Here is a 14,516-nt window from a genome sequence, read left to right as displayed (position 1 = left end):
TTTACATAGCACTTTAAGGGTCACACAGCACTTTACATATCTTGCCTCATCTCACAACAACCCTGTGAGGTAGGTGTATTATATTAATCCCACTTTGTGGACGAGGAAACTGAGACTTGCACAGGTTAAATGACTTGACCAAGGTCACAGAGCTAGTAAGAGAATGAAGCAGGATTTGAACTCAGGTCTTATGACTCAAAGTCCAGCACTCCATCCACTGGCTAGACAAGAATGTACAATTATGTACAACTTCACTAACATGTAAATAACTAGAACTTACTTGATGCATTATTCTTCTCAGGGTTTTTCTGATACGTATAGAGGGCTTCTTAAACTTTTCCCACTCACGAACCTTTTTTCTCATGTCGGCAGCTTTTGTTGGTGTTGCATGGCCTAAGAACTTGCGCAGTGCAAAGTGCGCATGCTTTGTGTTCAGAACCAAGGCTTCAGTGAAGTGCATTCGATTTTTAATTAATTTTTGGTCCTTGCAGGTTCAGAAACCTTTTTCTGTTGTCTGCAACCCCATATGAGATCGTGAACAACAGTTTAAAAAGTGCTGAATTATTATATATGATAGAAAACATCATAACATTGTTTAATAACATAAATCCATTAGATCATAAGCTCCTCAACTGCAGATACAGTCTTTTGCCTCTTTTTTTTTATCCCCAGTGCTTAGCATAGTGCCTGACACATAGTAGGTGCTTATAAATGTTTATTGATTGACATGAGTTTAAAATATGTGCATATGTAGATATACATAGTATCTACATCATTTAAAAATACTGAGCAAAATAAAATCATTTAAGGAACAGTTCTCTACATAGTAAAACTAGTAATTGCTAGTTTTATCCCTTCTTCTCAGGGATATTTGCATTTTAAAAGAGAACTCATTCAACATGAATATCTAGCAGTGATATTTCAGGCAATATAATAGGCAAGTAGGGGGAGGTTTGGGGAGGCAGGCAGTCTTCCTTAGCATCCTTCTACTTAAAGCATGTGGCTACTTTCTATTCATAAATCTGGCTCTGACTATAATACCCACTCATTCCTCTGAGATTTTATTTGTTTTAAAACTCCATATACTGACTTGTAGAGGTGGTCAACTCATAGAAAATCAAAATGATATTTCATTAAAATGAGTCTGAAACTAGGGGCCGAGAAGCCAGAAAACATATCCCCCTTCCACTGTGTCCTCTGGAACCCCCATTTTATACAACTTCATTAACACGACAAGCTCCCCTTCATCCTAGCTTTCTACCTTTCACATTCTTTCCATCTTTTTATACTCATGTAGGCAGCTAGGTGGTGCAGTAGATAGAGCACCATGAAGATTCATCTTCATGAGTTCGAATCCAGCCTCAGACAGGTACTAGCTATGTGACCCTGGGCAAGTCATTTAACCCTGTCTGCCTCAGTTTCCTCATCTGTGAAATGGAGAAGAAAATGCCAAATCACTTTAGTATCTTTACCAAGAAAATCCTAAATGGAGTCATGAAGAGTTGGACACGACTGAACAGCAACCTGGAGCAATTGCTCCATCCTTTTTTTCCCCCTCCCAAGTCATTACTTCTGCTCTAGTTTCACTTTCTCCCTTTCACAGTCTTGACCCAAAGTTAGCCATTTCAATTATATACTGTCCTCACCCTTGAATCCATTTCCCCTTCGTCCTATCACCTTCCACGCTGTGCCACCCCCAAAATCTGAGTCATCCATCACGTAGACCTTTTCCATTCCTATGGCCAAGCTTCAGATTACAACCGTACCATCGGCTACACATTTAGGTCATCTAATCTTAGATGGGGTCGCCTTACAGCACAAGTGACTTTCTACTGCAACCCTGGAGCAATTGTTTCAAGCCTCCTCTCTCCTCAAGCCCCATATGTCATTCCTCCCATTCTTCCCTCTGCAGGGAACCTCATTTTCTTCTTCGTAAGATACTGCATAGGATGGTGCATAAAGTGGTGGATTTGGAGTGGGGAAGACCTGAGTTTGAATCCTGCCTCAGACACTTACTAGTTGTATGACCATTTAGCCTCTCTGTGCCTCAGTTTCCTTACCTATATAATTTGAGATAATAAATAGCACCTATATCCCAGTGCTGTTGTGAAGATCGATTAAGGCAACACCTACGGCCCCCTGTAAACTTTAAAGGGCTAGCTATTGTTATTACTAAATGAGATAACACATATAAAGTGCTTCATAAGCTTCAAAGTGCTATATAGCTGCTAGCTATTATTTTTATAATATTATGATCATCATTTCCCTCAGAAAATCCGACCCATCCATTGTAAACTCCATCTTCTCCCTTACTCCACACCACAAACACTTCTATTTCATTACCCATTCTCACCTCTATTTGTGTCTGATAAAAATCCCTTCCTAGCTCCTCTGGGAGTCTGCCCTTGCTAGCACTCTCTTATCTTTAATCTTTCCTTATTTATTAGCACATTTCCTACTGCCTACAAATATGTCTAGTTCTCCTTCATCCTAAAAAACAAATAAAAATTTTTTAAAAAAGCTTTTACTTTATCTTGTCATCCTCTCAAATTGACTTTTATCTTTCCCCCCTTTCACAGTCAAGTCCTAGAAAAAATTGTCTACACTCATTTCCCGACCTCCTCCTTACTTCTCAATCCCATGCAATGTGGCTTCTGATTCTACCACTCTACTGAGACATCACTCCAATGTTAACAATGATCTTTTAACCATTAAATATGATGGCCTTTTCTCAGGCTTTATCCTACTTGACTTTCCTGAAGTCTTTTGCACTGATGTCCCCCCCACCCTCACTTCCTAAATACCTTTTCCTCTATTAAATTCCATGTGACACTGTTGATTCTTCTTACTATCTGAACATTCCTCCTCAGTCCCCTTTGCTGGGTCACATCCATTGCTCATTCCCTAAATATAAATTCTGTCCCTCCCCACCAAGGCTCTGTCCTGAGCCCTCTTCTCTCTATACTCTTTCCTTTAGTGATCTCATTCATTCCTGCAAATTCAGTTTCAATCTCTATGCAGATGACTCTCAAATCTCTATGGCCACCTAGTCTCTCTCCTGAACTTCGGTTCAGCATCACCAACTGCCCGCTGGACATTTACATTGGAATCTGAAATTCAGTGTGTTCAGATGGAACTCATCTTCTTTTCCCCTGCTGCCCCACCCCCAGACATGGAGTTAGCCTAGCATCTTCCATCTCCAGCAACCCCCTGATCCCATCAGTTGCCAGTCCTTGTTTACACACAAAAGTTGTCCCATGTGTCTTTTTCTCTCCTTCCACATAGAGAAGTAGCCTCCTAGCCTAGTTCATACTCTTCTCTCTTGCCCAGATTTTCACAACAGCCTCTTAATTCAGTTCCTGGGCTCCAGATTCTCCAATTCATCTTCCACACATATTCCAAAATAATCTTTCTAAGACATGACACTTTTCTGCTCAAGAATCTTCTTAGCTCCCTACTGCCTCTAGGACAAATCAGCTTGCCACTTAAAAGTCCTCCATAATCGGTTTCCAACTTACCTTTCCAGATTTATTTCATGTTTTTTTTTCTCTTCACTCATTTTACATTCCAGGCAAATTGACCTGTTCTCTCTCTCTCTCTCTCTCTCTCTCTCTCTCTCTCTCTCTCTCTCTCTCTCTCTCTCTCATTTAGCAGGCATAGTTCAATTTCTTTGTTTATAAAAAACATCTATGTGGTTGCCACAGCAGCTGCCTGGGTCTTCTGGACAGACACTTGAGTGTGAGTCTTCACAAGATGGTCAGTGAATTCCTGATAGGGAGACTTAGTGAACACAGTCTCCTCCCACAGGTCTGGGGTTAGATAGCTGTATGTTTTGGAGATGGCATCAAAGGTAGCTTTAGTGAAGTTGCCCAAAGTAGCAGTACAGCCTCTTGCAGAGGTGTAGCAGTCATCAATTCCAGCCATCATCAGGAGCTTCCTGGGCATAGGAGCCAAGACAATGCCAGTACCTCTAGGGGCGGGGATCAGGCACACCAAAACCGATCCACATGGCCCAGTGACCTTGCAGGGAACTGTGCGAGGCTTGCCAATCTTGTTCCCCCAGTAGCCACATCTCACAGGAATGATGGACAGCTCGGCCAGAATGACAGCACCACGAATAGCTGTGGCCACTTCCTTGGAGCACTTGACACCCAGGCCAACATGGCCATTGTAGTCACCAATGGCCACAAAAGCTTTGAACCTGGTACGTTGTCCAGCTCTAGTTTGTTTCTGAACAGGCATTATCTTCAGAACCTCATCTTTCAATGAAGATCCCAGGAAGAAATCTATGATCTCAGACTCCTTGATAAGAAGGGAGAAAAGAGAGATCTCTTCCAAAGACTTGATCTTCACTTGATCTCCTTGACTATCTGGCCCAGCTTAGTGACAGGAACCCACTCCTTGTCTTCGGCCTTTCCTCCCCAGGCCCCGCGGCTGCGGCCATGGTCTCAACCATGCCCCGACCTCAACCTTGGCCCCCACTGCCGAAGCCACTGCGGAAGCCACCTCGGCCTCCAACTCCGAGGCCCCTGGGGCCTCCCGCTCCTCCTGCAGCACCGGCGTCAGCCGCCATTTGGTGTTCGCTAGAAGTAGAAGCCACCTGTTCTCTCTTCTTTGAACTTGGTAGTCTATCTCCCTTTTCTGTGCCTTCACATTGTTATTGCTGAGTTGTTTCGGTTATGTCTGATTATTTGTGACCCCTTTCGGGGTTTTCTTGGCAGAGATACTAGAGAGGTTTGCCATTTCCTTCTCCAGCTCATTTTACGGATGAAGAAACTGAGGCAAACAGGGTTAAGTGACTTGCCCAGAGTCACACAGGTAATGATTTGGATTTGAACTGGATTTGAACTCAGGAAGATGATTCCAAGCCTGGCACTCTATCCACTGTACCACCTAGCTTCCCCTGCCTTCACATCGGCTATCCTGAACACTTAGGCTGAGTTCTTATCTCACCTCTTTGTCTTAGAATCCTTACTGCCCTTCAAAGTTTAGCTCCTGTTCCACCTCCCATCTGAAGCCTTTTGTGGACCCCTCCCCCAGTTATTAGTGGTTTCTCCTTCCTTGTCTTACCTTATGTGTGTTTATTTGTATATATGTTTTTTCTCCTCAGGAAAATGTATGTATGAATGAAAAAATGGTTATTAAACACTGTGTCAAATTCTGGACATACAAAGACAGTCTCTGCTCTCAAGGAGCTCACATTCTAATTGGGGGAGACACAACACATTAAATATTTTAATTGCTTGGGGATAGAAGGCCCCAAAGTCCTCAGGGTGCACGAAGTCAAATGGGAGTGTGTGAGGGCCTGCAGGGTGGGTGATATGTCTCAGAAGACTTGAGGATATAGTGGCTAGACAAATGGTCAGACCCAGGAGTCCTCCATCTCCCTGAAAGGACTTCCATCCTACCCAAATACATAACGGCAATCATATCATTCCAAACTGACAGCCCTGATAGGGCCTGAGCACTGGGAAGGAGAGGAAGGGAAAGGAAGAGGGGAGATCATTCCCAATTGCTGGTCTTCCCATGGCCTAGCTGTTCCCATGGGGTCTGAACATGATGATTTGGGTAAAGGAGGGAAATTGTGGGGAGATTTTTTTTAAAAATTTTTGTCTTTATATCAAAGTACAGTGACTTGTTTGTAGCAGGTACTTTAAAAATGTTCAATTAAATACATGGAGTCACAGAGTTTGAACTGAGTGTTTTAAAATAGTGTACCCTTTAAGAAGGATACAAAACATTTATTTAAGGGAAAAGATGATTTCATATGGTAATGCCATCTGATAAAACCAAACTCATGTTGGACTGAAATCTGCAATTAAAAAATAGAAATGTGTGCCTGTGCAAATCTATTTATGTCCCAGTGCTTAGCTAAACTCATCTATTCCCCCATCCTGTTCCATCCCATCCACCCCCTCAATCCACAGTAGGCAGTGTTCTAGGGCTCCAGGCATTGAAATGAATAAGCCAAATTCAATTTACTGGCATGGCAGGAGACAGGGATGGAAAGGAGAATAATGGGAGAGAGGAAGTCGAAATTAAATACAGTAACATTTCAATTATTTAGAGGTCATACTTGTAGCAACCTCAACTGTCAGGAAGCCGTGCCCTCAAGTTAGGCAGCTTACTCATGGGAGAGGTCCTTGGTCAATCATTCAATCCTGAATAACTCATATTTGAGATATCATTCTAACCAGCTTGGTTATCTGATTTCCTGGTGCATAGCAGACTAGAAAAACCAAATTGGAAGATAGATAGGAAGAGTTACTAGAGTCAGGCACACTGACAGAAGAAGGAAATAGTAGTTGACAAGGAAGAATGAAGAGATTGTGAATCCTCACGCTTTCCCCATGACGCATTCCTAGAAACGACACCATTAAGCAAATGGTTGAAATGAAAATCATAGCCCACCCTAGAGATCATCTGGGCCATTGTCTCTCTGAGCTCAGCTCGGCTAGTCTTTGGATGACCCACACTTTGTCCTTTGCTGGACCTGGATGCAAATCTTTAGCATTTTGATAGAATTTGCCGTGATGTTTTCTCTTATGTCAATTAGGTCTTTAAAAATTCAGAATCACCTCCATACCATGAAGAGGCAAGGGAGGAAGATGTTAATGGAGGAGCTTCCTATGACCCAGTAACCCAAGCTCTGGGTCTGGCTGGACTGGGGTTCAGTCTTTATATTCTCTCGTTTGGTGATCTCGTTATCACCTGTAGGTTCAATTGTCATCTCTATGCAGCAGATCTATTTATACTGTTCTAGTCTCTCTCCTGAGCTCTAGTCCCATCTCACCAACTATCCATTGTACATCTCCAACTAGATGTCCTGTAGGCATATCTAACACAACATATCTAAACCAGAACTCATTTCCTTTTCCCCAAAACTCACCCTAAGTCTGACCTTCCCTTTTCCCTTCATCATCACCAACCCAGTTGCCCACGTTTGGAACCTCAATTTTATTTTTGACTCACCTTTCTCACTTATCCACATGTTCAATCAGTTGCCAAAGCTTGTAATTTTTTTCTCTGCCACATTTCTCATATATATGTCCCCTTCTCTCCACTTACTAAGATACCACCCTAATAGAGACCCTTATCATTTCTTGTCCTTACTGTTTCAATAGCCTTCTCCTCCTCCAACTTCTTTCTCCACATGAAACACAGAGAAGGAGCCCAAATGTCCCTCCCTGTTGGTGATTAACCAATCAGACCCAAATCAACTCTACTATTCATCATACATAAGTTCCCTGTATCAAACTTGAAATAGACAATCTTACCAGTCTCCAAATAAAGCAGAATGGTTCACTCTGATGAGAGAATCTGGGTATTGAAGGGTACAGGCATCATGTTCACGAGATGGGAGATGCCTCTCATTCCCACAGAGGTCTTTCTTATTGTGTGCAATTTCTTCTTTGCCTCCTCAGCTGCAAGGCAATGAGCAGCAAAGCAGACCTTGGCGTCATGCACCAGATGGAAATGTTCACCTGTTTTCTTAATGCTGATGACATCCATAATGCCTGCAGGGGAGGTCATGTTCATGTAGACCTTGCCTTCAATTTATGCTGATCTTCTTAATTAACTTCATATCCTCTCAGGGAATATTTGAATCAGTTCTAGAGGAAGATAATGAGTCAGGGGCACTTTCTCAGTTGCTGGAGTTGGGGTGGGGGTGATCTGTGGATGGTCTAGGAGAAAATACCCCTGTTAATCTGTCCACAGTACAATGCTTAGAAATGACCAGTAGCTTCAATTGCTTTTTGGGACCATGAGCTGCACCGTGCTGGGGAAAAGACAGAACATTCTAATTGGATTCTCTGCCTCAAGTCTCTCCCAACTGCAAAAATAATTTTCTTTAAGCTCAGATCTGATCATCTCACTCCCTCTGCAATGAACTACAATGTTATATTTGATCTCTATTAACTTTAGGATCAAATAGAAACGCCGCGTTTGGCATCTAAAATTCTTACCACTTGGCCCTTTCCTGCCTTTCCAGTCTTTTATCACATTGCTCCTCCCCACAAAGGCCACATCCCAATATTATTATTCTACTTATTGTCTTTCGAACTTAATACTCTTGGTTCCTGACACTCTTGACTGTTCTCCGTTCCTGGAATGCTTTCTTTCTTCACCTCCTCTCTGAGAATCTTTAGCTTCCTTCTACACTCAGCTCAAGCATCATCTCCTCCAGGAGACGTTTCTCCTTTCCCCACCCCCACCCTTAGCTGTTAGTGACTCCCCTTCAAAGGCTATTTTCCCATCTAATCAGTATTTATCTTGTAGGTACTGATGTATGTGTAAATTGCCTCCTTCTATTAAAATATAAGCTCCTCCCTTTTTATCTATCATCTGTTTTATCTATTTATAGTGTCCCTAGCACTTAGCATAGTGCTTGGTACACAGTAAGGACTTAATAAATAAATGCTTATGAGTGACTGGGGCAGCCCATCAAATCTTATTTTGTTTTAACTTGTTTTGTACCCACCAAAAGTTGCCTTTGGGAATTTTCAAAATGTGGTTGGAATATAGTTCATGCCTAATTCTCCACAGATGTAGGTAGAGGCAAGTGCTCAAGGTCAGTCCACAGAAATTAGAAAAAATGAATAAAGGACTCAGTTGCCCATAAACAGCTCAGCTACTCCTTCTCCCCATACATTTAGTTCCACAGTCACTTCGTGCCCTATATAACCCCTTAGACTCATAACAGTAACATGTAGCTTGGACTCCCCTTACAAGGGAAATTAATTTGGGGAGACTAGTTGGGGCAGCTAGGTGGCACAGTGCATGCTGGGCCTGGAGTCAGGAAGACTCATCTCCCAGAGTTCAGATCTGGCCTCAGACACTTACTAGCTGTGTGATCCTGGGCAAATCACTTAACCCTGTTTGCCTCAGTGTCCTCATCTGTAAAATGTCAAACTACTTACAATATCTTTGCCAACAAAACTACAACGGGGTCAGACACAACTGAAAAACAAAAAGATGAACAACTCCTTGACATTTGTGATAGAACCAATATGTACCAGGTTCTTCCTTCATTAACGGGGGTTAGACTAGATTGTTCCTAAAAGGTGACTAAGGTGAGGTTTAGTTTGCCTGGGGGTGAGATATAAGAAGCTTTCTGGTAGCCTCTAGATGTGTTATCTTGACTTCCTGATAAGCTTGGGGCATAAAAGATCCCACCCACATGGAAGTCAGTGCCCCTCCGACCTGGTGGATGTCTGAAAACCAGTATCTAACTGGACTGTGAAATTTTTAATGTGACCATTTACACTTTGGAAACCAGCAATACTACAAACCACAGCTAGATTTATTGCTTTGTTGATTGTCTAGACTTAAGAAAGTGTTGATAATGCAGAGTAAACTTAAAAGTGCATCTGCATCTATTTCTGCCCCCAAAGACCCCCAACAGGTTGTTAAATATTTCCCAGCACACCCACCTTGTTCTAGAAGCATTGGCTGAACTCATCAGGAGTACAGTAAAAGGCTGAATGAGGTCATCACCAAACTGGAGGTCTGGGTGACTGTAGGCTAGTAATAATAGTAACAATAATGATAAAAAAAATTATAATTTACAGAACACTTTAAGGTCTGCAAAGTACTTTAATCCATTATCTCATTGGAGCCCAATGACACCTCATGAGTCACCACACCCTATGCTGCTAAATAGACAAGTTTCCCTATAAAGAAAAGAAGCTAGTGCCACTGTATCTTTGTTGTTTATTTTTGCTCAGGTAGAAGTAAGTAAACATCCTTTTGTTAACTGTTCAAAGACCTCTTTCAGTTAACATCACACCTGGACTCACAGAGTGAATGCATCAGCTCTACTCCTACCAACCTTTCAGTGAGTTTCCACTCCCCTCCTCCCTCAGCCCCACTATCCTAGTCCTCTACCCTTATGTTACCATCTCAAGGGTTTGGAAACTGCAGGGAAGGAAAATAAGTTTAAGACTGCAGACCGCTAGAAAGCCAACTGCCTTTCCATTGGAACTGCATGATCTAAAGAACTCACATTAACAGCAGAGGACAAAATCCAAGTCTTTTGCTCCCCCATGTTTTGACTTAGTTCCATGCTGCTCTTACAACTCTGGTCCCATAAGCACAATCTTCTCCCCAAGAGGTTATCCTTGACCAGAACACTTGTGTGGCCTTGGGCAAGTTAGTTAGCCCCTCTTGGCCTCAGTAAAATGAGATTTGGACCAGACAGGCCCCTTTCACCTCTACATCTATGACCTCATGAATGCCTGCTTTTCTCCCAGGTAGGCTGGGATTCCAGTTTCTTCTCTCCAAGAGGCTGGCAATGGCCAAAAATTTTACCTTCTGCCTCTAGAAAGTTGGATTATAGAACTCTCCAGGAACTCAACATTTCCAGGAAATCCTCAATCTTCCAGCTGGAGGAAGGAAGAAAACAAACATTTATTAAGCACCTACTTTGTGCCAAGAACTGTGCTAAGCACTTCACAAATATTAGCTCATCTTATCTTCACAATGACCGTGGCCATTATTATATCCATTTTGCAGCCGATAGGCAGACTTCACCTCATCCTCAGCAGGAACACAAGCAATTGATTCCTCATCTCTTAGATGATATACATCTGAGATGGATATGCATGTCTCAGAGATGACCAACATATGGAAAGACATTTCTGATGTTCTTATATGTTCTGGTAACCCAGATGTGAAGATGTACGTTCCTGTAGTGATGGACCAAGGTGTTATTTCAATGTTTGTGGATTCCTCTAGATAGTCCTTGGGGCTAGGTCTGAGCACTGAGGTGGGACTGGGGCAAAACTCACAACCTTCTATCCTTGGGGTGCTTGAAGGAATTAAGGTCATTTGCTCAGAGTTTAGGGAGTGTTTGTTGTTCTATTTTCTTTATTCACAGTGCTTGCATTTCAAGTAAATTGTTCTATTTTTAAAAATCACAATATGAGATCTAAATGACTCTTCAGGTTGGACTTCAGCATAAGCTGTTTCCAGTGGGTGGGGCAGAGCCAAGAGTATGAACCCAATTCCCAACTAGACTCTTGGGGAATAACAGGAAGAGAATCCTAAAGAGATTTTCCACCAACACCACACTTGTTACATAAGCACGAAACAATTCTTACAGTACTTAATTCTGCTGTTAAGTCATTGTCTCATGTGTGAATGTCTTAACTAGTTCTGCACAGTGCTGGGCACATAATAAGTATTTAATCTCTTTTTATTCAGTTATGCCACTTTTTTTGCCTACTCCGCTGAAGAAGGTTGAGGCAGACCACCACATCAAATGCTCAACAAGTATTTATTGAGTGCCTACTATGTGTCAGGCACCATGGTAGGCACTGGAGCTACCAATGCAAAGAATGGAATATTTTCCACTTGGAGTGTTTTAAAATTTAATGGGAGGGGAGAGGGAAGAAGGACCTAAGTAAGTATACACAGAATGAATACAAAGTCATTGAATATAAGGTAGTTTGAAAGGGAGGGCACTGGCAGTCGAGGTAATCATCACAGGCTTCACATGCTTGAACAGTCTTGAAAGAAAAAAGGGATTCTGTGAGACACAGGTGAGGAGACAGTGCATTTCAGGCATGGGGAGCAGCCAATAGAGGGCAGGCATGGAGGCGAGAAATGGAATGGTGGGTATGAAGATGAGAGAGAAGGCTGCTGTAGCTGGATTGCAGATTGGAGGAGCAAGAGTAATGTACAATCAGGCTGGAAAGATGGGTTGAGGCCAGATTACACAGGGCTTTAGAAGCTAAACAGAAGAGTTTCTATGTGATTCAAAGCAGGATCAAATAAGATAACATCTGTAAAGTGCTCAGCACAATGTCTGGCACATAACAGGTCTGTATAATAAATGTTTATTCCTTTCCTTTCCCCCAGATTCCAGAGACCACAGGAAGTCATGTATGTCTCTACAGAATATACTCTGTCTTATGACTACGCTTGAAATACCCCTTCTTCCAAAATAAAATTACTTAGAAGAGATGTTGTTGTTATTGAATTGTTTCGATCATGTCCAACTCTTCGTGAGGCCATTTGAGACTTTCTTGGCAAAGACACTGGAGTGGTTTGCCAGCTCTTTTTACAGTTGAGGAAACTAAGGCAAGCAGTGTTAAGTGACTTGCTCAGGGTCACACAGCTAGTAAGTATCTGAGGCCAAATTTGAACTCAGGTCCTCCCGACTCCAGGGCTGGCTCTCTAATCACCATGCCACTTAGCTGCCCCAGCATTAGTCATAAATCTTGATCAAGTGTCCTCTCTTCAGCCCTCCCCTATGCAGCTCATAGCAGAAAGATGCAAATAACATTATAATAGCAGTAACAGTGTTGAATACATTATAGAGAGCTTCATTTGGAAACCCTTGGAAAAAATTAGCTGGTCATTAGTTTGGATTAAAAAAAAAACAGCAACAGACAGACCCTCAAAAAATCTCTTTTACAATTATTAGGACAGGTGTACGTCTGGCTGCTTCGGGGGTAGGAGGATATGGCTCTTCGTTATGCGTGCCGCAGACGTGGAGAGGTGAAATGCTGAAATGTGAAAGGGGAAAGGTGGGATTACTTGTATTGACTAAGCAACTACTTTATGCCTAGCCTTGTGCTAGCTGCTATGCAGGTTACAAGAGACCCTTGAGAGCATCTCTGGCCTCAAGAAGGTTGTAATTGGTTCGGGGGAGATGAGATGAACACACTAAGCAATTAGTAAATAGCCATATATAACAAATCATATTTACTAATGTATGATATATTATTATGTTATAGTATATTAAATATAACATATATCATGTAATTATGTGCTATATAATATATTACATATATAATAATATGTGATAAGTGCTAAGTTGTGCAGTATAGACAACTAAAAATTAAGATAGGATTTAAGAAGGCACTCACCAAGTGGTATAGAAAATCAAAGCAGAAGAGATGGGAGAAAAGAAGTGACAGGGGTGGAAGCAGACAAAGAAAGAGCTGGTCTGGTGTTGTGAATTAAAATATCATTTATTGTCTTGTCTTTTCATGTGGGATCTGGTCAGGTTTACAAGATTTACAATTCTTAGTTTTGCTTCATTATCTTTGGTGAAACCCAATGACTCCATGTCCACAGGGAAGAGAAAGCAGAGCCTACTCTCCTTCTTTGAATAGTTGCTGCATTTTTGTGTGTGCAAGGCCAGATTTAGATTCTTCCCAGAGAAATCCAATTTTAGCATGTTAGAGTCTGTGGGGATGAGGATGGCAGTGGGAAGAAAGCCTTCAATGACATGTTCATTTGCATGATTTTAATTCAACCTGTCAAAGGAAAGAGAAGCTTCCATCTGCTAAAAATTTTTTTCACAGTTTTCCTTACTTATTTAAATCTTTTATTTCAAGAGACCCATGTAGAGCTAAATAAGGGTACTTTAAGCTTAGACAATTTTAACTTCTTCACTATTATTAACCATGGTCACACTCCATAGTTAAACTTTAAGAAGGAGGGACCATTTATCTGAAAATTTATTACATAGCTGTTTTTAAACCTAAATGACTTAGTTATTATCTTGTTTGGATGTAGGAGCATGTCTACACTAGCATTATTTGGGAGTTTATAGAGGAAAGAAGCATGGGAAAGGGGGGGACTTGTTTCTAGTCTTGTCTTTATAGATGATTCTCTGTGTCATTTTGCTTTTTAATACCCCTGGAGAGAACCAGTTGGTCTCAGTTTCTTTACCTGTCGGTAGTACAGATGTGTCTGGGGTGGTACCATTCCCTAACTTTCTCTGAGGTCTCTCTTTTCCTAGGCTGGGGCTAGCTCATTCATCCCACCAGCATCTATGGCTAGCAGGTCATGGTGGCTCCCCAGAAGGGCAACCATGCAGCTACAATTCATTCACAGGATCCTTGTGATAACTCTGGTTTGGGGAACATTCACTTCTACACTCATGCCTGTAGCTCCTGAGCCCCTACCAGTGTATTTACCTTTTGCACAAATCACATTAGTCCAACCATTCTAGAAAGTTATTTGGAACTATGGCCCCAAAAGTTACCAAATTGTGCACATTCTTTGAGTTAAACTATGGCTGAGCCTATACCTCAGACATCAAAGAACAAAGCAAAAGGACCTGTATGTACAAAATTAATTAGAGAATACCTTTTTATAGAAGCCAAAAACTGGAGGGTGATCACCTATTGGGGCATGGCTAAACAAATTATAGTATGCCATAAGAAATGATAAAATGGACAATCTCAGCAGAAACTGGAAAGCTCTCTATGAATTGATGGAGAGTGAAGTGAGCAGAACTAGGAGAACAACTTATTGGATGAAAACATTATAGAGAAAAACAACTTTGAAAGACTTTAGAATTCTAGTCAATGAAATGATAAATTATTAATCCAGAGGACTGAATATGAAGCACACCACATGCCTCCTGCCAGAAAGGTGATGCACGTAAAATGCAGAATGGTGCACATATTTTTGGACATGGACAATGTGGGAACTGTTCTTCTGGACTATCTGTACTTGTTATGAGGAACTTTTTTTTTTAATAATTCAACTGGGGG

General features: G+C 41.7%; 2 pseudogenes; both read right to left on the bottom strand.

Moving 5' to 3' along the window:
* Nucleotides 1-3,686: 3,686 nt before the first annotated feature.
* Nucleotides 3,687-4,573, bottom strand: LOC110218563 (small ribosomal subunit protein uS5 pseudogene; annotated as a pseudogene).
* Nucleotides 4,574-7,117: 2,544 nt separating this feature from the next.
* Nucleotides 7,118-13,722, bottom strand: LOC110218550 (small ribosomal subunit protein eS4-like; annotated as a pseudogene).
* Between the last annotated feature and the right edge of the window lie 794 nt (nt 13,723-14,516).

This window comes from Phascolarctos cinereus, unplaced genomic scaffold (assembly GCF_003287225.1).
Source record: "Phascolarctos cinereus isolate Bilbo 61053 unplaced genomic scaffold, phaCin_HiC Scaffold_2;HRSCAF=192, whole genome shotgun sequence".
Taxonomy (NCBI): domain Eukaryota; kingdom Metazoa; phylum Chordata; class Mammalia; order Diprotodontia; family Phascolarctidae; genus Phascolarctos; species Phascolarctos cinereus.
Note: the sequence above shows the minus strand (reverse complement) of the source record. Positions and strands in the feature narration are given on the sequence as shown.